The 10,688-nt window shown below is 46.1% G+C and overlaps 1 pseudogene; it reads left to right on the plus strand.

Annotated features, from left to right (window-relative positions):
* The first annotated feature begins 264 nt into the window (after nt 1-264).
* Nucleotides 265-976, plus strand: LOC103239269 (chloride intracellular channel protein 1 pseudogene; annotated as a pseudogene).
* Nucleotides 977-10,688: the final 9,712 nt, after the last annotated feature.

The raw sequence follows: 10,688 nt of genomic DNA on the forward strand, positions 1-10,688 counted from the left end.
ACCCTCTTTAAATTGTAGTCATAATGGCTGCTATAGTGAGTGTGAATCTCATGCACTATAACTTATCACAATCTACTTAAAATTATTATTATTATTATTTTTTTTTTTTTTTTTTTTTTTTTTTTGAGAAGGAGTCTCACCCTGTCACCCAGGCTGGAGGGCAGTGGTTCCATCTTGGCTGACTGCAACCTCTGCCTTCCGGGTTCAAGTGATCCTCGTGCCTCAGGCTCCCGAGTAGCTGGGATTATAGGTGCGTACCACCACAACCGGGTAATTTTTGTATTTTTAGTAGAGATGGGGTTTCACCATGTGAGCCAGGCTGGTCTTGAACTCCTGACCTCAAGTGATCTCCCAGAGACTGTTCATGGTGCTGTGGGTCAAGGGAGTCACCTTCAATGTTACCACCATTGACACCAAGAGATGGACGGAGAGAGTACAGAAGCTGTGCCCAGGAGGGCAGCTCCCATTCCTGCTGTATGGCACTGAAGTGCACACAGACACCAACAAGATGGAGGAATTTCCAGAGGCAGTGCTGTGCCCTCCCAGATACCCCAAGCTGGCAGCTCTGAACCCTGAGACCAACACAGCCAGGCTGGACATATTTGCCAAATTTTCTGCCTACATCAAGAATTCAAACCCAGCACTCAGTGATAATCTGGAGAAGGGACTCCTAGAAGCCCTGCAGGTTTTAGACAATTACTTAACATCCCCCCTCCCAGAAGAAGTGGATGAAACCAGTGCTGAAGATGAGGGCATCTCTCAGAGGAAGTTTCTGAATGGCAACGAACTCACCCTGGCTGACCGCAACCTGTTGCCAAAGCTACACATAGTACAGGTGGTGTGTAAGAAGTACTGGGGATTTACCATCCCCGAGGCCTTCCCCGGAGTGCATAGGCACTTGAGCAATGCTTATGTGCGGGAAGAATCTGCCTCCACCTGCCCAGATGGCGAGGAGATCAAGCTCGCCTATGATTAAGGGGCCAAGGCCCTCAAGTAAGCCCTTCCTGGGACTTCCTCAACGCCCTCCGTTTTCTCCACAAAGGCCCCGGTGGTTTCCACATTGCTACCCAATGGACACACTCCAAAATGGCCAGTGGGCAGGGCATCCGGGAGCCCTTGTTCTGGGATGGTGTGGTGGAAGAGGGGATGAGGGAAAGAAATAGGGGAGCTGGGTGAGATTTTTATTGTGGGGTGGCATGGGCAGGACAACATATTTCAGTAATAAAATAGAGAAAAAAATGAAAAAAGAAACAGCCACATCTCTTAAAGAAATAAAGAAAAAAATGTAAATACAATTTAAAAATATTTACTCACCTGTTTATCATCTCAAGTATTTTTTATTCCTTTCTATATTTCTGAGTTTTTATCCGATATCATCTCCTTCAGCCAGATGAGCTTTCTTTGATGTTTCTTTTTTTTTTTTTTCTGAGACAGAGTCTCACTCTGCTGCCCAGGCTGGAGTGTGGTGGCATGATCTCGGCTCACTGCAGCCTCCGCCTCCTTGGTTCAAGGGATTCTCCTGGCTCAGCCTCCCGAGTAGCTGGGATTACAGGTGCCTACCAGCATGCCTGGCTAATTTTTGTGTTTTTGGTAGAGATAGAGTTTTACCATGTTTGCCAGGCTGGTCTCAAACTCCTAACCTCAAATGATCCACCCTTCTCAGCCTCTCAAAGTATTGGGATAACAGGCATGAGCCTCCATGCCCTGCTGATGTTCCTTATAATACAGGTCTGCTGGTGACAAACTCAGTTTTTGTTTATCTGATAATGCTCTATTTTGTCTTCATTTTTGAAGGATAGTGTTACTGGATATAGAAATCTAATTTGAGTGTCTCTTTTCACTCTTTCTCTTTTTTCTCTTTCTCCCTCTGCACTTTAAAGATGTTGATCCACTGGGTTCAAGCATTCACTGTTGGCAGTGAGTAGTCAGCTGTCATTTGAATCATAGTTCTTGTTTATAATGTATCATTTTTCTCTGGCTGTTTTCAATATTTTTCTCTTTACCTTTAGGTTTTAGAAAGTTGACTATGCCATGCCTTGGCAGATTGTTTTGTATTCAGGTTGCTTGGGCTTCACTGAGATTTTTGAATCTATAAATTTGTCCTTGAATAAATTTGAGAAATCAGCACATACTTTGTCAAATATTTTAATGCCCCTTTCTCCCTCTTCTGTTTTTCTAAAATTCAAATTACATATGGTATACTTAACTTTTTTATTTTTATTTTTAAAATTTAGTAAAGATGGAGTTTCACTCTTGTCAACTAATCTGGAGTACAATGGTGTGATCTTGGCTTACTGTAACCTCCACCTCCTGGGTTCAAGCAATTCTTCTGCATTAGCCTCCTGAGTAGCTGGGATTACAGGCATGCGCCATCACACCAGGCTAATTTTTGTATTTTTAGTAGAGACAAGGGTTCTCTGTGTTGGTCAGGCTGGTCTCAAACTCTCAACCTCATGTGATCTGCTTGCCTGGTCCTCCCAAAGTGCTGGGATTACAGGAGTGAGCCACTGTGCCCAGCAATTTTTGTGTTGTTAGTAGAGATGGAGTTTCACCATGTTGGCCAGGCTGGGTATATAGAACTTTTAGTGTTGCCTCCCAAATCCATAAAACTCCATTTAATTTTTTCAGTTATTTTTTTATCTCTCTGGTCTTTAGAATAAATAATTTGTATTGCTTTATCTTTATATTCACTAACTCCTTCCTTTGTAATCTTCATTCTGCTATTAAATGTATCAAGCTGATTTTCCATTTCAGTTATTGTACTTTTCACTTCTAGAATTTCCATTTGGTTCTTTTTTATAATTAAAATTTCTCTTCTGAAGTTCCATATCTGTTCCTTCATTATGACTACATTTTCCCGTAAGACCTTGAAAATGAGACTGGGCATGGTGGCTTATGCCTGTGATCCCCAGACTTTGGGAGGCCAAGGAGGGCAGATCATCTGAGGTCGGGAGTTCAAGACCAGCCTGGCCAACATTGTGAAACCCCATCTCTACTAAAAATACAAAAATTAGCTGGGTGTGGTGGCACACACTTGTAATCCAAGCTACTTGGGAGGCTGAAGCAGCAGAATTGCTTGAACCTGGGAGGCAGAGGCTGCAGTGAGCTGAGATCACACCACTGCACTCCAGCCTGGGCAACAGAGGGAGACTCCATCTCAAAAAGAGAAAATAATTATAAAAGTTGCTTTAAAATCCTTGCTGCCAATTCTCAAGATTAGGAATTCCAACATCTAGGTCATAACCTTTTCTCTCTGAGAGTGAGGTTTTTTGTTTTGTTTTGTTTTGTCTTGTTTTGTTTTTTTGAGACATAGTCTTGCTCTGTCACCCAGGCTGGAGTGCAGTGGTGCAATCTTGGCTTGCTGCAAGCCCCGCCTCCCAGGTTCACGCCATTCTCCCACCTCAGCCTCCCGAGTAGCTGGGACTACAGGCACCCACCACCTTGCCCAGTTAATTTTTTGTATTTTTAGTAGAGACAGGGTTTCACCTTGTTAGCCAAATGGTCTCAATCTCCTGACCTCATGATCCGCCCGTCTCAGCCTCCCAAAGTACTGGAATTACAGGTGTGAGCCACCGCACCCGGTGAGAGTGAGTTTTGAGTATGATTCAGTTTTCTGTTTCTTCATATGCCTAGTATTTGTTTATTGTAGCTGGACATTGTCAAGACTATGGATTTTGTTATGTTCCTCTCAAGAGTGTTAATTTTGTTCTAACAGGCAATTAACTTGGTTGGACCGAATCTCCAATCTTTGTTTCCCTTGTGAAAGGCAGTAGCTGGAATTTCTACTCAGTTCTTGCTCTCAACTGCTGATTTTACTGGGACTCCTGTGCATATGTGCAGTTGGACAACCAAGGATTTGGACAGAGTTTATGTCCAGATTTTGGGACTTGTTTGCTCTGTAGAATTTCTTTCTGTGAGTTCCCTCTTAATTTTCCAGCCACACTACTTGCCTATAACTCTGTACACCTGGCACTTCGAACCAGTAAGACCGCAGCTTTCTATGCCTTTCCACCTCCCACACAAATTACAGAGTGCCCTCACACAAATGATCACAACAATATAAATCTAGTACATAGTACAAGGCAGCTCCCACCTTTCAAGAGTTGGTTTTCCTCACATTTCTAATTGCTGTTAGACATTCTCTAGTGCCTTCAAATATTTAGGTTTGGTGGTTGTTTATTTTATTCAGGTTTTTTGTTTTTTGTTTCGTTTTGGTTTGGTTTGGTTTTTGTTTTGAGATGGAGTTTTGCTCTTGTCGCCCAGGCTAGAGTGCAATGGCACGATCTGAGCTCACTGCAACCTCTGCCTCCCAGGTTCAAGTGATCCTCCTGCCTCAGCCTCCTGAGTAGCTGGGAACACAGGCGTGCACCACCACACCTGGGTAATTTCTGTATTTTTAATAGAGACAGGGGTTTCACCATGTTGACCAGGCTGGTCTTGAACTCCTGACCTCAGGTGATCCACCTGCCTCGGTCTCTTAAAGTGCTGGGATTTCAGGTATGAGCCACCGCGCCCGGCCAGGTTTTTGTTGTTGTTGTTTTGTTTTTAAGAGACAGGATCTTGCTTTGTTGCCCAAGCTGGAGCACAGTGATGTGATCATAGCAAACTGCAGCCTTGAACTTCTGAGCTCAAGCAATCCTCCTGCCTCAGCTTCTCAAGTAGCTGGGACTACCAGTGCATATCACCATGCCTAACTAATTTTTTAAAAATCTATTTTGACAGAGATGGAGTCTTGCTATGTTGCCTAGGCTTGTCTTGAACTCCTGGCCTCAAGTGATCCTCTTACCTAAGTCTCCAAAGATGTTAAGATTACAGGCATGAGCCACTGTACCTGGCCTTGTTTCAGTTTTTTTGTTTTTTTGTTTTTTGTTTTTGAGACAGACTCTTGCTCTGTCGCCCAGGCTGGAGTAGTGCAGTGGCATGATCTCGGCCCACTGCAACCTCCACTTCCTAGGTTCAAGTGATTCTCCTGCCTCAGACTCCTAAGCAGCTGGGATGACAGGTGTGCACCACAAGCCTGGCTAATTTTTTGTGTATTTTTAGTAGAGATGGTGTTTCTTCATGTTGGCCAGGCTGGTCTCAAACTCCTGACCTCGAATTGTCTATCTTCCTCAGCCTCCCTAAGTGCTGGGATTACAGGCGTGAGCCACCGCGCCTGGCCCTTGTTTCGGTTTTATAATTGTTATCTGAGGCTTGATTATTCTGACCAAATTATTGTGCTATTACAACCCCCTTATATTTTTTAACTGTTTTATTCTTCAGAGCACCTCTTTAAGATTAGTATAATGATCCCCCCCCTTTTTTTTCCTTTTTTTTTTTTTTTTTTTTTGGTGAGATGGAGATTTACTCTTGTTGCCCAGGCTGGAGTGCAATGGTGTGATCTCGGCTCACCGCATCCTCCTCCTCCCAGGTTCAAGTGATTCGCCTGCCTCAGTCTCCCGAGTAGCTGGGATTACAGGCATGTGTCGCCACACCTGGCTAATTTTGTATTTTCAGTAGAGACGGGGTTTCTCCATGTTGCCCAGGCTGATCTCAAACTCCTGACCTCAGGTGATCCGCCCGCCTCGGCCTCCCAAAGTGCTGGGATTACAGGCGTGAGCCTCTGTGCCCCGCCTATCCCCCGTTTTGAAGCTGAGGAGACAGAGGCACTGCAAGGGAAACCATTTGTTGAAGGTCACACAGCTAGTTTGTGGAAGAACCAAGATGTAAAACTAGTCAGATCACATAATCCTATGCTTGCTCCACTTCACCACCATTCCTAAACACCTCAAGGTGATTTGGATTCCAGCCTAGAGCCCTCTGGAAAGTATTTGGGGCTGGCAGGAGGTAAGAGCCCTCAAAACTCCTATTCAGGCTAGGGCAGTAGCTTTCAACCCAGAGCGTCAGAGTCATTTGAGAAACTGTGAAAAATAGAGATGCTAGGCCCCATCTACTGAATCAGTAGCTCTAGTGGTAGAGACTGGGAATATACTTTTGTTTTTTTTTTTTTTTTTTGAGACAGAGCCTCGCTCTTTTGCCCAGGCTGGAGTGCAGTGGTGCAATATTGGCTCCCTGCAACCTCTGCCTCCCAGGATCAAGCAATTCTCCTGCCTCAGCCTCCTGAGTAGCTGGGATTACAAGCGTACACCACCAAGCCCCGCTAAGTTTTGCAGTTTTAGTAGAGACGAGGTTTCACCATGTTGGCCAGGTTGATCTTGAACTCTTGGCCTCAAGTGATCTGCCTGCCTCAGCCTCCCAAAGTGCTGGGATTACAAGCATGAGCCACTGTGCCTGGCCAACATTTTTTTTGGAGGCGGGCAGAGGACACAGTCTTGCTCTGTGGCCCAGGTTGGAACACAGTGGCACAGTCTTGGCTCACTGCAGCCTTGACCTCCTGGGCTCAAGCAATCTTCCCACCTCAGCCTCCTAAGTAGCTGGGACTAGAGGCGTGTGTCACTACATCCGGCTAATCTTTTAGTTTTTTTGTAGAGACAGGGTCTCACTATGTTGCCCAGTCTGGTTTCAAACTCCTGGACTCAAGCAATCCTCCTGCCTTGGCCTCCCAAAGTGCTGGAGCACAGGTGTGAGCCACTGTATCCAGCCTTTTTTTTTTTCTTTTTAGAGACAGGGTCTTGCTCTGTTGCCTAGGCTGGAGTGCAATGGCACAATCATAGGTCACTGCAGCCTCAATTCCTGTAATTAAGTGGCAGTCTGGTTTTTTTTTTTCTCCTCCTGTTTCTCTGCTGATTCTAATGTCCAGTCAGGGTTGAGAACTTCTGTGGTAAAGGCAAAGTATCTACATCAATATTCTTCTGTCTACTGTAGCTCAAGACTAACTTTCCCATCATGCCTAGCCTAGCTGGTGACACTGGTGCTGACGTTAATGCTGCGGGTTCTGGAGTCACTCCATGTAGGTTCAAATTCTGCCTCTGTTGCTTGTTAGCTGTGTGACCTTGGGCAGGTGGCTCCACCTCTCTGACCCTCGTGTTTTCTTATCTCCTAACTGGAGATAATAACACCAGCCTCACAGGGCTGTTCTTGGACTTCATGAGATAACGCATGTGAAGTGTTTAGCACAGTGCCTGGCACCTGATAAGCACTCAATAGATGGTAACTATTCATATTCTCTCTGTTTTTCTGCAGTCATGAACTGTTATATGTCCTATTTAAATCCAGCTTCTAGAGTTAAACCATACTTAAGCCTTCTATTTTTTTTTCTTTTTTTTTTTTTTTTTTTTTTTTTTGAGACCGAGTCTTGCTCTGTCATCCAGACTGGAGTGCTGTGGCGCGATCTCAGCTCACTGCAACTTCCGCCTCCTGGGTTCAAGCGATCCTCCTGCCTTACCCTCCCAAGTAGCTGAGATTACAGGCGCCTGGCTAATTTTTGTAATTTTAGTAGAGACGAAGTTTCACCACGTTAGCCATGGCTGGTCTCGAGCTCCAGACCTCAAGTGATCCACCCGCCTTGGCCTCCCAAAGTGCTGGGATTACAGGCATGAGACACCACACCCGGCCTAGGTTGTCTAAATTATTTCAGAATTCCCCTCTCCCAACCTCTATTCTTGCAACAGATCCATCCCCTACACTGGGTCCCTCTTTCGTAAACAGGAAGCATTTTAAATCTAGCCCAAAGCCTCAAAGAACTTCTTAGGAGTGGTTCAGATTTCCCCAGCCTCAGGCTCTACCCCTTCTTGCCTGTTAGAGGCCATACCTTCAGTGACACCCTGAGGGCAACTTTGAATACCAGAATGGGATATTAAAATCACAAGTGCCCACCTCTGTTCCCAAGACTTGGGCCTGAGAGAGGATTCTAAGGGAAACCAGGCTTAACTAAGAGGACCCGAGAAAGGCAAGTTCTTTTTAAATTTTTTTTTAATTTTATTTTTTGTCTCACTCTGTCACCCAGGCTGGAGTGCAATGGCAGAGTCACGGCTCACTGCAGCCTTAACCTCCTGGGCTCAAGCCATCTTCCCACCTCAGCCTCCCAAGTAGCTGGGACTACAGGCACAGGCCACCATGCCTGGCTAATTTTTATATTTGTTGTAGACACAAGGTTTTGCCACGTTGCCCAGGCTAAGTCAAACTCTACTTTTTTTTTTGTTTTTTTGAGACGGAGTCTCACTCTGTCACCTAGGCTGAAGTGCAGTGGCTCGATCTCAGCTCACTGTAAGCTCTGCCTCCCGGGTTCCTCAGCCTCCCGAGTAGCTGGGACTACAGGCGCCTGCTACCACGCCCAGCTAATTTTTTGTATTTTAATAGAGACGGGGTTTCACCGTGTTAGCCAGGATGATCTTGATCTCCTGACCTCGTGATCCGCCTGCCTTAGCCTCCCAAAGTGCTGGGATTACAGGCATGAGCCACTGTGCCCGGCCTTTTTTTTTTTTTTTTTTTTTTAAATAAAGATTGTTTTACTCATCATAGTGTAGTTGATTTTTCTTTTTATTTTTTCTTTTTATTTGTTTATTTTTTTTGAGACAGAGTCTTGCTCTGCCGCCCAGGCTAGAGTGCAGTGGCATGATCTTGGCTCACTGCTACCTCCACCTCAAGTGATTCTCCTGCTTCAGCCTCCTGATTAGCTGGGACTAATAGGACCTGCCACCACTCCCAGCTAATTTTTGTATTTTTATTAGAGACGGGGTTTTGCCATGTTGTCCAGGCTTGTCCTGAACTCCTGACCTCAAGTGATCCGCCTGCCTCGGCCTCTCAAACTGCTGGGATTACAAGCGTGAGCCACCGCCCCCAGCCTAAGTCAAACGCCCTATTTCTAGACGCTGGATGAGCAGGTTGGTGGATAGAAGAGGACTCAGTCAACACCCTCGAAGCTTGCTCCCATCCTTCCATCTGGCAAATTTCTCTTCAGGACTCCTCCCCAGGGAAACCTTTCCTAAGTAGCACACCCCAAGATGACTAGCACCTGGAACAGTCCTTGGGGCTCCTCTGCGCCCAGAGGTGTTCACTCAGCCACCAGCACACGTCAGATCTGTAGGTTTCCATCGACAATGAGAACAACGGATGGGGCCTCAGAGCTGGGAAGGAAGAGAGGAGGACCCACCATTGATTGGGGGCCCCCTAGGTGACAGGTGCTATACATCCTTTATCTTACTTCATCACTGCAACAGTGTCTGCTTTCCTCATCACATCCCCAACATCTAGTAAAATAGATACTTGCTAACTATTTAATCATGGTAACAGTAAAACAGCTACCATTTATTGAGTGCTTACTGTCTGTCAGGGACTCTTCAAAGTGCCTCGTATCTCTTAACTCATATAATATTTGCTGGGTGAAAATTTTGATAATAACCCTATACGGCTGGACTCTTTTTGTTTTGTTTTTTATTTTATTTTATTTTTTGAGACAGAGTCTTGCTCTGTCACCCAGGCTGGAGTGCGGTGGCACGATCGTGGCTCACTGCAACTTCTGCCTCCTGGGTTTAAGTAATTCTCCTGCCTCAGCCTCCCGAATAGCTAGGATTGCAGGTGCCCACCACTACCCCCGGCTAATTTTTTCTTTTTTGAGACGGAGTCTCGCTCTATCACCCAGGCTGGAGTGCAGTGGTGTGATCTTAGCTCATGGCAGCTCCGCCTCCCAGGCTCATGCCATTCTCCTGCCTCAGCCACCCTAGTTGCTGGGACTACAGGCGCTGGCCACCACACCTGGCTAATTTTTTGTATTTTTAGTAGAGACCAGGTTTCACTGTATTAGCCACGATGGTCTCGATCTCCTGACCTCATGATCCACCTGCCTCGGCCTCCCAAAGTGCTGGGATTACAGGCGTGAGCCACTGCACCCGGCCATTTTTTGTATTTTTAATAGAGACGGGGTTTTGCCGTGTTGGCCAGGCTGGTCTCAAACTCCTGACCTCAGGTGATCTGCCTGCCTCAGCCCCGCAAAGTGCTGGGATTACATGCATGAGCCTCCATGCCCGGCCTATTTTATTTTATTTTTTAAAAATAAAGATGAGGTCTCACCATGTTGCCCAGGCTGGTCTCGAACTCCTAAGCTCAAGCAGTCGTTCCACCTTGGCCTCCCAAAGTGCTAGGATTATATGTGGGAGCCACCACACCCAGCTAAAGCTGGACTGTTTGTTCCTGTTTTATATAACATGAAATTAGACCAGGTGCGGTGGCTCATGCCTGGTAATCCCAGCACTTTGGGAGGCTGGGGTGGGCAGATCACTTAAGCTCAGGAGTTCGAGACCAGCCTGGGCAACATGGTGAAATCCTGTATCTACTAAAAAATACAAAAAATTAGCCAGGTGTGGTGGTGTGCACCTGTAATCCCAGCTACTTGGGAAGCTGAGGCAGGAGAATTGCTTGCACCTGAGAGACAGAGGTTGCAGTGAGCCGAGATCACGCCACTGCACTACAGCCTGGGCAACAGAGTGAGACTCCGTCTCAAAAAACAAAAACGAAACAAAACAAAAACTTGTAATGGACATATAGAGAAGGTAAAGAGATGGTGGAAGGGCAGACAGGTCATAGGTGGATGGTGGGGTTAGGCTTTGAATCCAGGGTCATGTGGTACCCCAGGAAGTGGAAGGGTCTGGATTTGAGTGACTGAGATGGGGGCACAAAGAGAGGAACTGAGTGGGCATTGAAGGAGGTGATTCTAAGGAAGAAGGAACAAAGGGCAGCCAGGCACGGTGGCTCACACTTGTAATCCTAGCACTTTGGGAGGCCAAGGCAGGAGGATCGCTTGAGGCCAGGAG

This window comes from Chlorocebus sabaeus, chromosome 11 (genome assembly GCF_047675955.1).
Source record: "Chlorocebus sabaeus isolate Y175 chromosome 11, mChlSab1.0.hap1, whole genome shotgun sequence".
NCBI classification, from domain to species: domain Eukaryota; kingdom Metazoa; phylum Chordata; class Mammalia; order Primates; family Cercopithecidae; genus Chlorocebus; species Chlorocebus sabaeus.